Source organism: Triturus cristatus, chromosome 2_2 (assembly GCF_964204655.1).
Source record: "Triturus cristatus chromosome 2_2, aTriCri1.1, whole genome shotgun sequence".
Lineage (NCBI taxonomy): Eukaryota > Metazoa > Chordata > Amphibia > Caudata > Salamandridae > Triturus > Triturus cristatus.
This window is the reverse complement of record NC_140582.1, coordinates 942157020-942169221: the sequence shown is the minus strand read 5'-3', so window position 1 is coordinate 942169221 and position 12202 is coordinate 942157020.

Below are 12202 nucleotides of genomic sequence, written 5' to 3'. Positions count from 1 at the left end.
CATGCTCTGCATGGGAGACATGAGCCCTTCCCCCCCCCCGGGAACCACTATGAAGAACCCTGCATGTCTGTCACACCTGGACACAATGCCAGAAGCCACAGTAAAAATGAGGGGCACAGTTTAAGCTAGTGGGGTCTGCACTCACCTGCTCCCCTGGTCGACCATACAGCATGGTGTACTGTGGGAGGTTCACATCCAGCAACGCCATATTCTCCTCCATGGTGAATGGCTGGGCCCTCTCCACAGACCTGGACATGGTGCCAGAGGAATGACAAGCAGCAGCAGTGTTGTGGAATGAAGGGATGTGCAGGCAAGTGCTCGATCAAGGGATCTGGCTGCCTTATATCTTCCTTGCTGGCCTGTTTCATTTACAGGAGTAGAGAGTGATTGGCTCAGTCACATTTGCATTCTACGTGTCCTCCAATCAATTTAAAACTACCCCAGTGACAGGCTATGCATGGTTTTAAAATTGAGCATGATGTAATGTCAACAACCACATTGCAACAAAGTAAATTGTCTCCAACCGACTTCTGCTGGCCACATGATGCAAAATTCAAACCTGAAACTCGGTCTCCATGACAACCAGCATGCATTTAGGCCCCTATACTTGTCCCTCATGTGTCCCCTATGGCAATCCTATGTCACAACACAGGTACGGTGCGTCCCACAGCCCTAGGGCACCCCAAATGCATTGCAACGGACCGTACACGCGTGTGTACGGTCCCTATCACTATGGTGGTGCTGGCGTATGCGTACGCCTTAGTAGTCCGGACCGTACACACACGTGTGTACGGTCCCTATCACTATGGGGGTGCTCGCGTACATGTACGCCATAGTAGTCCGGACCGTACACACACGTGTGTATGGTCCCTATCACTATGGGGGTGCTCGCGTACGTGAATGCCATAGTAGTCCGGACCGTACACACGCGTGTGCACGGTTCCTATCACTATGGTGGTGCTGGCGTATGCGTACGCCATAATGATAGGGACCGTACACACGTGTGCACAGTCCGGACTACTATGGGGGTGCTCGCGTACGTGTACGCCATAGTAGTCCGGACCGTACACATGTGTGTACGGTCCCTATCACTATGGGGGTGCTCGCGTACGTGTACGCCATAGTAGTCCAGACCGTACACACGCGTGTACGGTCCCAATCACTATGGGGGTGCTCACGTACGTGTACGCCATATTAGTCCAGACCGTACACACGCGTGTACGGTCCCTATCACTATGGGGGTGCTGGCGTATGCGTACGCCATAGTGATAGGGACCGTACACGCGTGTGTACGGTCCGGACTACTATGGCGTACACGTACGCGAGCACCCCCATAGTAGTCCGGACCGTACACACGCGTGTGTACGGTCCGTATCACTATGGCGTACGCATACACCAGCACCACCATAGTGATAGGGACCCCACACACGCCCTCAGAGCGTATGTACGGTGGGATTCCCACCTGACAGTGGTGACAGGCGGCACACAGGAATGAATTGAGCTGTCATACATGGCCAAGGCTGGACATCAAGGCATCGTCTGTGCAGTACTACATGTGTCAGGCACAGGTGGGTCAGGCTGTGATGTGGCACCATACTCCTGAGGTGTGAAGCTAATTACAGTATGATGGGCTGTGTACACATGTCACGTGTGATGGTGCCCTATGTGCCACACATCCCCTTCACTCCTTTGACATGTGTGCATGTAGTACTGGCTTGGTGGGCCATGCGTCACTGGCATGGCACAGTCACCGACACCCGCAAATGTCCCCTGATGCCAGGTACACGGAATGTTACCCCTGACAAGTGAATGCCCGCGTTGCACGCTGTAGCTATGTCATGTGTGTGTCATGTGTTCCCATAGGTTTGCTGTAGGTGTTTGGTCAAATGCATCTTCTGTTGCTGCAACCAACATGTGTCTGTGTGTAGATGGGCATGGCACACTGTTACGCACACATGTGTAATCCGACGTAAGGTGTGTATGTATGCATCGACACGGAGTTTCTAAACAAGGACATATCTGCATACTCTCAATGTATGTGTGATCAGTCTTGACATGTAATCCTTCATGACAAGGTGTGTGGTCTGTCCTTTTTCTATGACATGTGACCTGTGCCTCTAGTGTTCCGCAACCTGTCTGTACAATAAACATCCTTCTTCTGCACATATTTGGATGTCTGTAACTCCTGTAATGCGTCTGCCAGCTCACTTACACTGGCCCACAGCTAGTTTCATGGCATGGCATAATGAGGTTGAGAATCAACATTTGTAGCTGGCTCTTGGTAGGAGTGTCACATGCCTGGCATATGTGTCCAGGGCATATTGCACAGACCTGACTCTGTATGTAGCATATGTGTATTGCCTGTTGAGCATGTACTCTGTACATTGACATTGGTGGTGTACTGTACTCACTCTTCGTTGTCCCTTCTAATTCACTGCAGGGCTCCGCCTCTCCTTCGACCAATTCCGGACTTGGCTGACATGCGGGAAAATGACTGTATACGCCGCTACCGCTTCCCCCAACGTTTGATTGAGGACTTGACGACACGGCTGGCAGCACACCTCCAACCGCTACACAGGTATCCTGGTGCACTGACACCCAAGATGAAGGTGATGGCAGCCCTACATTTCTTGGCCACGGGTACCTTTCAACATACCATTGCCCATGTCGGTGGGATGTCCCAAACCATGTTCAGCCGTGTTCTGCATGATTTTTTAGAGGCTATGTTGGAGCACCTTGATGAGTTCAATAAATATCCAACTCCTGAGCAGTTGACAGCTGTCAAGCATGAGTTCTATGCCCTGGGAGGGATGCCCCATGTCATTGGGTCCATAGATGGGACACATGTGGCTTTGGTACCACCACAGGCACAGGAGGTAGCCTTCTGTAACCGCAAGCATTACCACTCCATTAATGCCCTTGCGGTGTGTCTTGCCAACATGGTGATTTCACATGTCTGTGCTCGTTTTCCAGGATCAGCACACGATGCGTACATCATGAGGCGTAGCATGGTGCCTGAAATGATGCTGCAGCTGCGCAACGAACGAGCATGTATTGTTGGTGGGTATACTCTGGCAGTCCTGTATTTAATGTCATCTTCCTGTCTCACTGCTACTCCTGACCCACTCTTGTCCATGATGTTTCCATGTAGGGGACGCTGGCTATCCCAACATGCCATGGCTGATCACGCCTCTCCGCAACCCCAGCACGGCTGCCGATCACCGCTACAACAACGCCCATGGGCGGACCAGGCGAGTGATAGAGAGGACGTTTGGCCTCCTGAAGAGCCGATTCCGTTGCCTCCACAAGACCGGTGGCGCACTCCCATATGCACCGGTGAAGGTCTGCAAGATATTCCTCGTGTGCTGCATGCTGCACAACATGGCAGTGGAGAAAGCTGTGCCACTCATCCTGGATCCAGATGAGCAGGACCATCCACCCGTGGAGGATGAAGGGCTTGGGCACGAGGCAAGTGATGTGGAGGAGGAGGAGGCGGTAGAGGACATGCGGAGTCGGCTCATACGCGACTTCTTTGCTTAGTGGTGAGTTCCAGTGTCTGAGTGTGCACGCATTTGGCTGTGTGTGGCATGTGTTGCAATGTGTGTGTCCATCTGCATGTCTTCTAAGTGAGTCAGAGGTGTGTTTGGATGTGTCACTCGAGTGATGGTGCAATAGAAGAATGTTTTTCCAGAGTCATCATTGTCACCTCGCATGTTGACAACCTAATACGTGTCGAGTACATGCACATGCATGCGGATGTGCTTCTTTTGGCTGACTTCTGGTGTGTCTCCCATCCACAGGTACTTGCGCATGCTGTCTGCTGGTGGCATTGTTGTGCTCCTGCTATTCCTCATGAACACAGCAACATGTGCTGAATCAGCGTTACATGCACGGACAAGTTTGAAAATCTCCTTCGGGTAAGGGATGCAGCACGGCTTTTTGGGAGTGGTATTTGTTTTGAATGTGTGTGCACTGCTCCTGTTCATAATTGGATACTTTACATACATGTAGATTCACCATGGGGCACATGACCTGGAGCAGAATTCACCTGAATTGATGGTCAGACTTGGTGACAGTCATCTGTAATGGGATTGTGATGGAGCCATCAATGTGTGTAACACTGGCCTCGGAAACATACGCGTTGCACCGGGTTGACATGGTGTGTGAATTCCCCATTAGGGGCTCAATGGTGTATAGCAGGCTCTCCGTGAGCAGCAGGGGGTGTTTAGCTGTAACCCATCACTTGTGTGCCAGTGCCATAGATTTCCAGCATCTGTGGTAGTAAGGGGGGTGCCAGTGTTGGTCCCACGTGTTCATCCACATGACCTGTGTATGTGTTGACAGAGTTGCATTAGCATTCCGACACACATGAGTAACAAAGGTGTCCCTCTGCCTCCAAGGTGCCTCATCTCTGTCAATGGTGGTCTGTTGCCACTGTGCATGCGGCATGTCTGGCATTGTTCTCAGAGATGGTGCATATGAGTCTATGTGTAGAGTAGCAAGATGCAAGCTGTTTGTCAGGGATTAGATTCTGTATTGTGCATGATGTCCATGGCTGTGTAGGTATTGTGGCATGTCAGTCTCCAGGACGGCCACTGTGCTGCATGTGAATCCATTGTGTGTGTGTGTGCCATGTTGAACCAGACATTCCTTCCTTGACATACACCTTTTGCTTGGTTCCTTCCTGAGATCCTTGTCTTTGTGTGCTACTTGTGGCATTGTTTCCTTGACATGGCGCATGCTGCTGCAGGCCCTGCTGCAAGGGCACCCAGTGTCCACGCAAACGAGCTGGTGTTCATCATGGATTGCTTGCTGACATGTGCTATGCTGATCAGCAGCATCTGTGCCTCATGTGGCAGCACACTCTGCATCATGCACAAGATCCCCAGTTCCATCCACCTCAAGGCAAGAGGGAGACCATCCCCCAGGTCAACTACGACATCCGTGTCCAATCCTACCCTGCACTCTACGGACATGTGCGTTAGAAATCCCATGATACTAGTCTACATCCAGGGTGCATCTGCACAGCTCTGCTACTACATCTGGCGACCAGGCCACATCAACGTCCAACAGAGATGGGGGAGTGGATCACTGCCAGCTGCAGGATGACCTTCTCAATCCACGCACAAACTCAGGATGCAGCCCACAAGCACAACACAACCTTGTGGCACTGTGATCCAACACCCAATTGTGCCATCTCCATGCATCCAACCTTGGCTGGCCCACCATTCTCCACATCCACCTGACTCAAGCATGCAGGACATGGTTCTGCCACGTGTCTACACATACCTGGGACTCCCACCCCAGGACACTCCACATGATCCCTGACCTCTGCGCATGACTGTTGCTCTTCTAAATAGGTCTGTAGGCACAGTTGTGCGGGCACCCCCTAAGCTGTTTGGGCCCATCATGGGTGAGTATGGTGCTCCATGTCTGTCTTGGATGGTACGTTGTGACCCATGTGTGTCCTGTGCCAGACTCAGACCCCAGGGTATGGATGTTTGGAGTTAATTCAGAAATCAGGCATGGTTTGACTTTACAACACACACATGTAGTGGAATAATGCAAAATGACGGCATCATCTTGTGATTGTGATGAATTTTATTAGTGCTGGGGTACGTGTTTGGGGGGGTGACAAGAGGTGCTTGGCGGGAGTGTAGAATCCAAAGTTCACAGGGGGAGTTGGTGTCCTTGCCATTGAAAGTCATCAGAGTCTGTGCCACAGTCTTTGTCAACATTGGTCAGACAGTGACCAGCAAGGCCATGTGGCAGAGAATGTCCTTTGCTGCTGTGCTGCTGTTGGGCCAGAGGGCCAGGTGCCAGGCCAGGTGACCTGGGAGATGGTGATGTTCCACTGAATCTCACGGTCTTTTTCGTGGACGACCCACCTTCCTGCGGGGACCCTCAGACGCCTGCCTTGACGATGCAAGGGACGCTCCGTCAGATGAATCCTCCTCCTCCTCCCTCCCTGTGTCTGGTGCTGCTCTACGCCTGGTGTCACAGGGAGGGTTTTCCAGGCTTTGGGCGATCTGACGGAGGGATTGGCTCACGTCCCTGTGCACCGCCAAGAGGTCTGCCAGTCTTGCCTCCATCCTGGCATGATGCTCAACCTGCAGGGTCTTCATCTCATTGAGGGTCCCCACTACCTGGGCGTTGCCTCTGGAGTCATGCCGGTATGCATCCAGGATGGTTCTGACGTGTGCCATAGCCGGGTCCTGAGCCAACTGGGCAGGTTCGCGCCTCCGTCGTCCTCCACTCCCACCACCCCTGCCCACTTGCTTCTGGCCTGCCGTTGTGGGCACATCGGGTCTGCAGGGATGGCATTTGCGGTGTCGCCTGCCTCCTCCTGGGTGCCCGGAGAACCTTGTCCCTCCTGGACAGACTGGCTGTGTTGTTGTGTGCGGGCAGGGCTCCTGGGTGTCTCCTGGGATGTGGCAGGAATGGGGGTGGTGGTTGGCACAGTTGTACCTGACGCAGGTGCTGCAGGTGGTTGGACACCAGAGGGGCCAGGTTGGTCTGGGTCATCGACGGAGTGGTGAGAGTCGCTGCTGGTGGGGTCCTCTTCACGCAGAGCCTGGTCCTGTGATTCTTCCCCCCCAGTGCTGGGGGGAGATCAATGACGTTGACCTGTGTGTGAGAGAGACAGTGTTAATTGTGTTACATGCGACATCCATGTTTCATTCTTTTTTGATTTGGCACAGTTCCTCTGGGTGGTTGGATTTGGCTAGCATTCCTCACACAGTGCACTTGTGCATGGGTATGTCCCTTGGCCACAGCTTTCGACACTTTACCTATGTGTCACACAATCTTAGTTGATGCATATTTTGGGAACGCAGTCAGCAGTGTAGTGAGCGGGCGTAGCAAGCCATGCAGAGCCGCCTTACGTGTTGCACTGTACGTGGCCAAATGGAGTTTATTCCATGCTATTTGAGAATGCAGGTTGGTAACTTAACTATTTGTGACAGGGTTCTGACGAACACAGTGGGTAGGTATACTGGGTGTAAGGTTCTGATTGTGCTTGCTGCACGGATGTACTCATGCACAGATTGACACATGGCCTAGTGTTTATCAAAGGTTGAAGGGGAGGTTAAGGCACTGCCAAACCTTGTCTACATGCACACAGTCCACCTGCTGACGAGCGGACATGGCCACACCACCCAAGGGTGATTTGGTCTCCCTCTGTCTCCCTTTCTCCCTCCCTCTGTCAGCCTCCTCCCTCTGTCCGTCTCCCTTTCTCCCTCCCTCTATCAGCCTCCTCCCTCTGTCCGTCTCTCTCTATCTCCCTTTCTCCCTCCCTCTATCAGCCTCCTCCCTCTGTCCGTCTCCCTTTCTCCCTCCCTCTATCAGCCTCCTCCCTCTGTCCGTCTCCCTCTATCTCCCTTTCTCCCTCCCTCTATCAGCCTCCTCCCCCTGACCGTCTCCCTCTGTCTCCCCTTCTCCCTCCCTCTGTCAGCCTCCTCCCTCCCTCTGTCTGTCTCCCTGTGTCTACCTCTGTCTCTGTCCCTCTCTCTGCCCCTCTCCCTCCCTCTGTGTGTCACCCTCTGTCACCTCAGCCCAGCTTCCTGGGCACACACAGTTTGCAGGTCTTGCAAAGGCCATTGGCTTGTTCATGTGGGTCTGTTTCTTCTCTGCGGGCACCCATTGGGCGGAGTGTCTGAGTCTGCGCTGCTGCTGTGGCGGTGTGTGCTGACATCTGTGTCTTCATTGGCTGCTGTTATGTGCAAATTGTGCCTTCATACCCATGTCGTCCTGCAACGCGGCCACCATTAGCAGGCAAAACAGTACTGTGTGGGGACACACTGTTGGTATGGCTGTGCCCTAAGCCATATGGGCTGAGGGCATTGTTGTGTGCTTCAGAGTTGCTCTATGTTAGTTTTGAGGCCCACCCTCCCGGCATCAGGGACATCCTGTCTTGTGTTGGTATTTTGTGTGGCCTGTGACTTGGCATGGCCTTGCTTGGGGCATGGGGCATGGAGGCGCTAGTGGCATGTGTGTGTTTTTGGAGTGTGGTTGTGTCCGGTGCTGGCTTTGGGGGGGTTGCGTGCATGATTGGTATTTGGGTTGTATATGGCGTTCCCCCCATGTGAGGTGAGCTGTTTGTGTACTCACCAGGCTCTCGGACTCCTTCTAGTCCGTCTACTACCAACGGCGGCAGCGTGGCCATCACCTTCTCCTCCCAGGGATGGTAGTGTACCGGTCTGCAGGGCGGCCCTCCTCCAGTGATGTTGGCCTGGTTGTGCTCGTCCATCATTTTGCGGCGGACCGTCCTCCGCAGATCGTACCACCTGGCTTGGCACTCATGCCTGGTCCTTCTGGTGGCCCCAACAGCATTCACGGAATTGACTATCCTCTCCCACATGGCAGTTTTTTCTGATATGCTGGTCCGTCTGACCAATGTTCCAAAGAGCTGTAGCTCGACTCTGATGATTTCGTCGACAAGGGACTCCAGCTCGTCCTTTGTGAACTTTGGATTCTTGTTGGTGGGCATGGTGTGGGGTGTGGGTGTGGATGGTTGTGGGGGTGGGGGTGTGGATGGGTGTGGGTGTGGATGGTTGTGGGTGTGCAGGTGTGTGTGTGTGAATGTGATGAGGGTGTGTTTGTGATGGTGGTTGTGTGAAGGAGTGCAAGTGTAAGGTGTATTGATGGTTGAAGTATGGTGCAGTGCGTTGTCTCTGGGGTCTGGCAGCAGTGGATCTGTTGCAAAGGATCATGGTTTGTGTGTGTTGGGCCTTTTTATTGGTCCATTTGTGGGTGTGGCTGTGTTTGAACTTTGGGTGGGTGTGTTATAAGGAGTGGTAGTGATTTGGGCCTCTGTTTATCTGTTTGTCAGTTGCAGGTCAGTGTATAGGATGTATTTGGCCTTGTTGGATATGTTGTGTGGTGTTGTGTGCCTCGGATTGACTGTCCTTGTGTTTTTTTGGTTTGTCCTGGTTCAGTAGGAGTGTTTTTAGCCTCTGTATGGTGCGTACATGGGCCATGTTGTTGTACAGTGCTATCCTTTGCTATGGCTTAGTACGACTCGTACATGCCCGATGTTGGGTGAGGGTGCTGGTGTGTGGGCCTGGGGTAGGGTGCGTACAAACACGGGCAGGGTGTTGGTCCGCACCGTCCATCGTGGTGGTGTTTCGCACCGTACATACAGGGGGGGCTGGGAGTAGGGTCCGTACATACACGGGTGGGGAGTTGGTACGCTGCATGCATACACGGGTGGGGGTACGGTCCGTACATACACTGGTGGGGTGGGGGTACAGTCCGTACATACACGGTTTGGGTGGGGGTACAGTCCATACATACACGGGTGGGGAGTTGGTACGCTCCATGCATACACGGGTGGGGGTACGGTCCGTACATACACTGGTGGGGTGGGGGTACGATCCGTACATACACGGGTGGGGGTACGGTCTGTATATACACTGGTGGGGTGGGGGTACGGTCCGTACATACACTAGTGGGGTGGGGGTACGGTCCGTATATACACGGGTGGGGAGTTGGTACGCTGCATGAATACATGGGTGGGGTTACAGTCCGTACATACACGGGTGGGGTGGGGGTACGGTCCGTACATACACTGGTGGGGTGGGGGTACGGACCGTACATACACGGGTGGGGGTACGGTCCGTACATGCACTGGTGGGGTGGGGGTACGGTCCGTACATACACGGGTGGGGAGTTGGTACGCTGCATGCATACACGGGTGGGGTAACGGTCCGTACATACATGGGTGGGGTGGGGGTACGGTTCGTACATACACTGGTGGGGTGGGGGTACGGTCCGTACATACACGGGTGGGGGTACGGTCCGTACATGCACTGGTGGGGTGGGGGTACGGTCCGTACATACACGGGTGGGGTGGGGGTACGGTCCGTACATACACAGGTGGGGGTACGGTCCGTACATACACGGGTGGGGAGTTGGTATGCTCCATGCATACACGGGTGGGGGTATGGTCCATACATACACTGGTGGGGTGGGGGTACAGTCCGTACATACACTGGTGGGGTGGGGGTACGGTCCGTACATACACGGGTGGGGAGTTGGTACGCTTCATGCATACACGGGTGGGGGAACGATCCGTACATACACTGGTGGGGTGGGGGTATGGTCCGTACATGCACTGGTGGGGTGGGGGTATGGTCCGTACATACACGGGTGGGGGTACGGTCCGTACATACACGGGTGGGGAGTTGGTACGCTCCATGCATACACGGGTGGGGGTATGGTCCGTACATACACTGGTGGGGTGGGGGTACGGTCCGTACATACACTGGTGGGGTGGGGGTACAGTCCGTACATACACAGGTGGGGTGGGGGTACGGTCCGTACATACACGGGTGGGGTGTTGGTATGCTCCATGCATACACGGGTGGGGGTATGGTCCGTACATACACTGGTGGGGTGGGGGTACGGTCCGTACATACACGGGTGGGGGTATGGTCCATACATACATTGGTGGGGTGGGGGTACGGTCCGTACATACACTGGTGGGGTGGGGGTACGGTCCGTACATACACGGGTGGGGGTACGGTCCGTACATACACTGGTGGGGTGGGGGTACGGTCCGTACATACACTGGTGGGGTGGGGGTACGGTCCGTACATACACTGGTGGGGTGGGGGTACGGTCCGTACATACACGGGTGGGGAGTTGGTACGCTCCATGCATACATGGATGGGGGTACGCTCCATGCATACACTGTTGAAGGTTCAGCGCGTGCATCCGCGGCTGGGGGGCGTTTTGCGCGTACATGCGGGGTCTGTGGTGGGGTGTTCGGCGCGTGTGCGGGCACGTGTCTCCATGCTTGTTATGGGAGTTCGGTCCATACGGTGTTATTTCCATACAGTTGTGAAATCGTAAGGAGGGGAGTGATCGTACTTGTGCGGTCGGACTTCATTTTTCCGATTCGTACGGTAAATCGTCCGGGGATGTGTCGGACACAATTTCCGACCCGAGGACGTGTGGGGAAATTTTCCCGATGTGATTCGTATGGAGTTTTTCCCATGCGAATCGTACTTGGCAGTTTGTACGCTACTTGTACGATTCGGACGGAAAAAAGTCCAGATTCAATTCGGACGGGGGAAATTTTTCCAGGATCCGAATCGGCACCTTAGAATAACTTTTCAGGGTCAGTGCTGGGCTAAAAGATGCAGCCCTGGGTTTTCTCCAGATAACAGGTGAGTAAATCGAAATTCGTAGTTCAGCTGATTTTAGAGGAATATTTGTACAATGGTGAAGGAAGGGGGCGGGACCAGAGGTGACGTATGCAAACACGCCCTGTGGCGCGTTTTAAGTTGGAGAATTAATTCCTCTTCAATCCTGCGGTCCCCTGGGGGCCAACTAGCCCACCAGGTACCTCCAGTATGCGCCAGGGAGCTGCGTTGCAGAGAGGTGTTCAGAGGCCACGCCCCTTTTTACAACAATCTGCAATGCAGCTCCGTGGCGCTTACTGGAGGTACCTGGTGGGCTAGTTGGCCCCTAGGGGACCTCTGGATTGAAGAGGATCAATTCCCCAACTTAAAACACTCCACAGGGCGTGTTTGCACAATATCACCTCAGGCCCCGCCCCCACTTTCACCACTGTGCAAACACGCCCCGTGGCGCGTTTTAAGTTGGGGGATTAAGTCCCCTTGAATCCTGAGGTCCCCTGGCGGCCAACTAGGCCACCAGATACCTCCAGTAAGCGCCACGGAGCTGCGTTGCAGAGAGGTGTAAAAAGGGGCATGGCCTCATTACACCTCTCTGCAACGCAGCCCCCTGGTACATACTGGAGGTTCCTGGTGGGCTAGTTGGCCCCCAGGGACCCCCAGTATTAAAGGGGAATTAGTTCCCCCTCTGCAAACGCACCAGGGGACGCGTTTGCAGAGTTGTGTAAGGAGGGGGCGTGGCCTCTGGCCCGATCCATTTTTTTTAATTCTTCTTTGCTTTAGAAGGGGGGCTGTGTAGCCCCCCTTCTTTTTCAATTTTTTTGGCCCTGGGGACCCCATCCCCCAGGGCCTGCCCCAAATATTTATTTATTAACAAAAAAAAAAGGGAAGGGGGCCGCGTGGCCCCCCTCCCGAGGCCATAATTTGCCCCGGGGACCCCATCCCCCAGGGCATGGCCCTTTTGTTTGAAAAAAAAAAACTTTTATGGAGGGGAGCTGCGTAGCCCCCCTCCTGTGACCACTTAAGGCCCTGGGGACCCCATCCCCCAGGGACGGCCATTG